This window comes from Panthera pardus, unplaced genomic scaffold (assembly GCF_024362965.1).
Source record: "Panthera pardus isolate Hobbes unplaced genomic scaffold, ASM2436296v1 HiC_scaffold_12, whole genome shotgun sequence".
NCBI classification, from domain to species: Eukaryota; Metazoa; Chordata; class Mammalia; order Carnivora; family Felidae; genus Panthera; species Panthera pardus.
In genome coordinates this window covers 104,743,118-104,750,233 of record NW_026526677.1, presented here as the reverse complement: position 1 = coordinate 104,750,233, position 7,116 = coordinate 104,743,118, and positions in this window count along the sequence as shown.

Below are 7,116 nucleotides of genomic sequence, written 5' to 3'. Positions count from 1 at the left end.
AACAGGTGGCCATGTGGAATGGAGCAAAGAGAATGGAAGAAGCTAGATCAATTGAGAGTCTCTTCCAATAATTCTGATTATTTTTATTCATTCATTCATCAAATGCTTATTTTAAGTCTGTGCTGGGCTCTGTGATGTTAAGTCACATTATCCTTGAAATTATCCTTGCCTTCAAAGAGCTCAAGGGAGCTAAGTAAACAAATAAATCATCATGCAATGTGCTGAAATGTTGTAACTGGAGTAAAGTGACAAGTGTCTGGATTGGGATGTCTCCATGAGATAAAAAACATGAGGTGGCTGGAACACTTTTTCTTTAGAAAAAAATGCCAACAGTTACAGTCTGATAAAAGGTAGCTGCAGGCCTTCTTGAAAGGGTAAACTGACACATTTTTCATTTATTTTATACCCTCTTATTCCCCCCCTCCGCCATGCACACACTGACAAGGTGTCTGATGCAGACTAGTGTGAGCTGACGTTCGGAGGACGAGGCTCCGGAGAGGCTCGTGATGGAATCGATGGTTCCTCTTTGTTTCTCAACCTCTGTCGATGGCATCTCCGACTCCTGCCTGGCTCTGGTACAAACAGTGAGCAAATCCTTGATTAAGCAGGAAGATGAGCCTCTGATTCATTTTTGATGTTCAGTGTTATGAGGCAAGCTCCCCGGCCATCTGTTCAAAGGAGGAATGTGTTACATATTTTGATTATTTTATTTTTATCTTAATCAAGTGGCAACTTTCCATCTTGACGCATCTTAACCTGAGCAGTTGTGGCTGGAAGGCAACGGGCTTGAGCAGACTGCTGTGATAGGGCTGAGAAGGATATGCCACCTGGTGTAATGCTGGTGTCAGATGCAGGCCCTTTCACATCCCTAATTAGTGAAGTAATTTCAAGGCCTCCAGGGGGCACCTAAATGCTTAGAGCACCAGCCTCCTGGGGCTCATTACACGAATGGAGGCAGAAGACCAAAATGACCAGGGCCTGTTGGTTACAACGGGGGTGGGGTCGGGGGTGGGGGTGTGCAGGGAATCTGGGCTGGGGACTGGGGGAGGAGGCACAAGCACTTTCCCGCAATGGTTAAAGGCGACTGAGACACAGGGGAGGTGGCTGTGGTTTCCTCATTAGAAACAGCCAAATATCTTGGTCCATTTATTGACATTAAGAGATTTAGGTTTTCCCGGCCATTGGTACTTGCTGGAAATGTGCATCCAGGAGCTGGTTCTAGGACCTCATGGAATGAGTCAGTGACATGGAGCAGAGAGAGGGGATCTAGGCAATTGTCTCAGCTTGGGTTTTCCTGAAAGAGGAGCCTGAAGCGAATATTGGGGAGGAGTTTATTTGTCAGTGATCCAAGGAAAAGGGGTGAGGGAGGCATGGAAGGAGGAAAAGTCGGTAGGGAGCTGGTGGTTACCATGGTGGGCAGCCAGGCTCAATCCTAATGAGAACTTGCTGGAATTTTCCCGCTGATGCACTCATTCAGACTCCCAATTCCACTGACTGAGGGTTGCCCTTGGGAGTGTTAATCCTCTAACTTCAGGCTGCTCTTAACAACTGGAATTTATTTATTTTTTTAAGTTTATTTATTTTGAGAGAGACAGCGCTAGCTGGGAAGGAGCAGAGAGAGAGAGACAGCGACAGAGAGAGAGAGAGAGAGAGAGAGAGAGAGAGAGAATCCCACGCAGGCTCCATGCCATCAGCTCAGAGCCCAAAACAGGGCTCATTCTCATAAACCATGAGATCATGACCTGATCCAAAATCAAGTCAGAAACTTAATCGACTGAGCCACCTAGGTGCCCCCAACTGGGATTCAGAGGGAGAAAGTCCTGAGGCAGACAAGTAGAGAGACAAGGAGGATGCTTGAGTTTGTTCCCTGGACCATGCATGGGAACCCTCTGTCTTTCCCAGGTGGGCTGAAGGGAAGAGCTGTGAGACACAGGTAGGGTCCCCCTCACCTGTAGAGAAAGAGAGTGTGGAAGGGAGGAAGGAGTACAACTTAGTCATTGACAGTGATCAGTGCATGAGTTTTGTTTGCACGGTGGGCACCAAATCTTAGCCCCAAGCTACCCAGCCCCAGTCTTACTCAGATAGGTAGGAAATCTCAAATTCTGTACTTGTCCATAAATTAACCTAATTTTGGGGCGCCTGGGTGGCTCAGTCGGTTAAGCAGCCAACTTCGGCTCAGGTCATGATCTCGCGGTCCGTGAGTTCGAGCCCCGCGTCGGGCTCTGTGCTGACAGCTCAGAGCCTGGAGCCTGTTTCAGATTCTGTGTCTCCCTCTCTCTGACCCTCCCCTGTTCGTGCTCTGTCTCTCTCTGTCTCAAAAATAAATAAACGTTAAAAAAAAATAAAAAAAATTAACCTAATTTTGACTCTGTGTTCTCATCAGACTGTGCCGAGGGGAAATTTAATCTCATTCTGGAACTCTCTTCCCTATGTGCCCACCTCCTTCCCAGCTCCATGTTTGGTTTTGAGTTTCTGGGAGCCATTGGAAGCCTCCAGGCAGGAAGCTTTGTGCTGATACAGGTATCCACAAAGAATAGACTGTAACGCATACATCATGCATAGGGTTTTTGTGTTTTGTGTTGCTTTGTTTTTGTTTTTGTTTTTGGTGGTTGTAACTTTTCTGGTTAACTAGGCAGGTGGGGCTACCCGAACATTTTCTTTCTCTCTTTTGCAAGCTGCTTTATTTTGCACACTTTGGAGGTTTCCTGTGAATCACCGTGTACCATCTCTCTGTAACAAGATGTAATAGCTTTTGTGGCATCGTTACTGTCCTACTGTCCTTCCACCAGTAGCTTGGCCCCCTGTGACCTAAGAGCTCATCTGTGCAGCCATTTACATGTGACATAGTGACCTCTGGGTGTGAATTACAGCACAAGACTGGCATCTGGACGCTGGCAGTCTAGAAACATTCACTGTTAGTTTCTTAATGAACTAGTCTATGGGTCTGTTTATTTTTTAACTGCTTAGAAAAGGCCTTTTAAAATTTAATTTAATTTAAAAGCTATCATTCAGTAAGACTGTTTTTTTTTTTTTAATTTCCATATATAGTTCTGTGAGTTTTAACACATATATAAATTGGTGGAATCACCACCAACACAAACCAGGATACAGAACCGTCCATCACCCTAAAAATCTCCCTCCTCCTGCCCCTAGCAATCACATCCTCTCCCCACCTGTAACCCCTGGCAACCACTGATCTGTTCTCCAGAACAGATTGCTATCGTTTTGTCTTTTTGAGGATAAGATCTTTGTATTTAAAACACTGAAATTCTGTTCAGTATCCAAAGTCATTCTGGTCTTGCATTAGTACACACATGTTGACTTGAGTTCTGGTTTGTTGAAGCAAGGTTTAGACAGCTCTGGCAGTCACGTGTGTCAAGGTGGCTTGCCACGAAGAAGCCGTCAGAAAGATGTTCCTGAAGAGGGTGACCAACTTTGCCCATCTCATCAACCTTGCCAGATTTCAGAGCAACCAGCCTCACCTTCTTTCTCTGATGCTTGTTCTTCCTGGGAGTATGTGCGATGGCTTCTTTCTCTTGGTGGCACCACGAAGTCTCAGCAACGAAAGTGGTGTCTTTTTGAATGCTGTAAAATCAGACATTGGTGCATCTATCTTCCAGTTGCTTTTCCATCAAAAAGAGTCCCTGCTGATTGAGGGGAATCTTGGCTTTCACATTTTTTTTTTTTAATGTACTCATGGGTTCATCTTTGAGAAGATGGTCTTTCCAGTTAGGGCTTTTCACAAAAATCTGCATCTTGGCAGTGGTTCTACCTGAGAGGGTGAATTGAAAAAGAAGAATCACGTCTTTTTTTTTAATGTTAATTTATTTTTGAGGGATTGAGAGAGAGAGACAGAAGGCAAGCAGGGGAGAGGCAGTGAGAAAGGGAGACACAGAATCTGAAGCAGGCTCCAGGCTCTGAGCTGACAGCACAGAGCCCAGTGTGGGGCTCCAACCCATGAACCATGAGATCATGACCTGAGTTGAAGTCAGACACTTAACCAACTGAGCCATCCAGGTGCCCCAAGAAGAATCAGTTCTGATGAAATGTTGCTTAAATTTGCCTTAAGCTGGGTTGAATCTGGGTTGTGGGAGGAAAAAAGAATAAAAAGTCCAGTATCACAATTGGAGTTCTTATCTGAAGACTCAGGGAGCATTGTAATTGGACATCCTGACACAGCCATTTGCATTGTTAAAGGAATTAATTGAGGCGGCTCTGAAATAAAACAAGATAACTCTGAAAAAGCCTCCTTCTTACCTACTGCCCACAGATGCTGCAGCCTAGCCAGTGATCCTAGGGTGGGATGTAGAAAAAGGGAATGGAGTCTCTAGGACTCCATAGGACTACAGGAATGAGATTTCTCTAGGGAAATAGAGGAAGGAGCCCAGGACCCATTTCCGGAACCCTCTTTGATAATCTTATTCTCGGTTCCATGAGGCATGCAATGACTACTGAGCTATTTCAGGACTCTGAAAAGATTTACACACACACACACACACACACACACACACACACACACACACACGATAAAGTTCTTGGATTTTTGTAAGGCAGAAGACCTCAGAAGATTTTCTATCTCTATCAGCCAGGTTTAAGCTTGGCTGCGGGTGATAGAAAATCCAGCACAACAGTGGCTTAAACTTAATCAGAGTTTATTTCTCAAATACATATTGGCTGTCCCGTCCTGGTATTGTGAATCTACAATCATTAGGAACCCAGGATCCTTGTCTCTTGTTCCCCTCCATCTTCAACATGAAGCTTCTACCTTGTGGAAAATCCAAAATTGTCATTCCAGCTCTAGCCATTATGTTCACCTTCCCAACCAGCAGAGAAAAGGAAGAAGGAAGAGTCAGAATCTTTCTCTTTAAGGGTTCTGCCCAGAAATCCCATTTACCATTGCACTTACCATATTCTCTTCCTTTTCTTTGGCCAGGATTTAGTCAGTTGGCCACAGCTGGCAAGGGAGCTTGGGAAGTGTAGTCTTTATCCCACACAGCCATTTGCCTAGCCAAAGATCAGTGAACATGTGTGGTACCAGGGGAAATGTGGCACTCTCTGCTACATCCTGCTAAGGTAACCTCAAAACTTCCAGTAGAGACGAATTATTAAAAAACAATATCCAGATATGAGCATGAAGGGAAAGAACTTGACCCCTTGAAGTTCGCCTCCCGTTCAGTGCTGTCTCACTTAATTCACTTGCCCCACTTGAGGGCGTAGAACTTCCTCTTTGAAATTTAGACCCAGAAGTCATAGACCTCCTTTCCTCCTTTGTCCCTAGCATGAAGGGGGTCTCACAGCAATTTCAAAGATCTTTGAAATGCTCAGGTGTGAAAGAAGAAAATAAACAAAGAGAATGCTGGATGCTTAGAAACTTACAACTTAGAGGTTCGGATCTTAAGGTAACTGCTTTCCATCCCCAAAAGGCAGGCATAAATATGCAAAAATCATGCCTGACTCTGTTCGTTTCAGTTGGTGTCAGGTTTCCGCGTAAAGGAGAATAGCTTTACTTTTTCCTGGAACAAAGCACAAGACTGTTTTCAAACTCTGCCGTCCCCCTGTGCTCAAACATTTAGGTCTGGCTTTCTGCTGAGGGGCGGGCTTTGTCAGTGATATCTTCTGGTGATTGACAGGTAAGCTTCTTCCTGTTTCTGCAGGGTATGAGTTTGTCCCTTTAGGCCCATAGGGCAACTGGACCTTCCCCACACTCTAAACAGTATTCCTTAGAGATCTTTTATATCAACCTGTATGGATCTAGTTCATCTATTTTAACAGTTGCATAGATATTCCATTGTCTGGTTAATGCCCATTTCTTTTTTTTTTTTTTTTTTTAATTTTTTTTTAACAGTTGCATAGATATTCCATTGTCTGGTTAATGCCAATTTCTTTTTTTTTTTTTTTTTAATTTTTTTTTTTTTCAACGTTTATTTATTTTTGGGACAGAGAGAGACAGAGCATGAACGGGGGAGGGGCAGAGAGAGAGGGAGACACAGAATCCGAAACAGGCTCCAGGCTCTGAGCCATCAGCCCAGAGCCTGACGCGGGGCTCGAACTCACAGACTGCGAGATCTTGACCTGGCTGAAGTCAGACGCTTAACTGACTGCGCCACCCAGGCGCCCCAATGCCAATTTCTTTAACCAGATTCCTATAGTTGACTACTTTAGAAATTGGTGTTCTTATAGCAGAATTGCCTTTTTTTTAAATTGGTTGTGGTTTTTTTTTTTTGTTTTTGTTTTTGTTTTTTTGATCAGGGAAACAGCTCGAGTTTAGAAGGGGACTTGGTGGGAAGAGAAGCCACTGGGTTGGTGGGTTAGGAAGACCAACTTCTCCCACTTCACAGTATTTTGAAGGTGGCCTCATTTGAGAAGCTTGATGTTTCAATAACTTATGGACAAGGATCAAAGTCTTCCTAAAACTGCTGGAGGCTGAGAGCAGATCCTTGGGATCAGAGAAAAGCACAGTCATTAACTTAAAGACTGGGACCACTGAAACGGCAGGTGGGCCGGCCCACAAACTTATAAAGTTCATACCTCAAAGCCTAACCTTGACCCTAGCACGTAGGTTGGTGCAAAAAGCAGAGGTGGATGACGGCAAAAAGACGAGACCACTTCAGAAATCCCCACTGCCGAGAGCAACTGGCCGCTCAGAACCTCTAATCCCCATGTGGTGGTTCTTAAACAGAGGAGCCTTGGTGGTGTGCCAAGCAAGCAGCCTTCCATGTGTTTAGGGACCCCAGCCTCCCAAATACATTTGCCTCTCTTCCCCACTCACCCCCTGCAGCCGTTGGCCTTCTCCTGCCCACTGAGAGTTCAGCTGCCTTTCTATTCTTTTACTCTCAAAATCTGCTCTCAAAAAACATATGAGAATAGAGTGCCTGGGTGGCTCAGTCAGTTAAGCCTCTGACTCTTGGTTTCAGCTCAGGTCATGATCTCACTGTCCTGAGATCCAGCCCTAGTGTTGGGCTCCATGCTGGGCTTGGAGTCTGCTTAAGATTCTCTCTCCCTCTCTCAGCCCCTCCCCTGCTTGCTGCTCGCTCAAGTTCTCTCTCTCTTTCTTTCAAAAAAATAAAAGGTTACAAAAAGTTACAAGAAAAGTTACAAAAATCATTTATATTACAA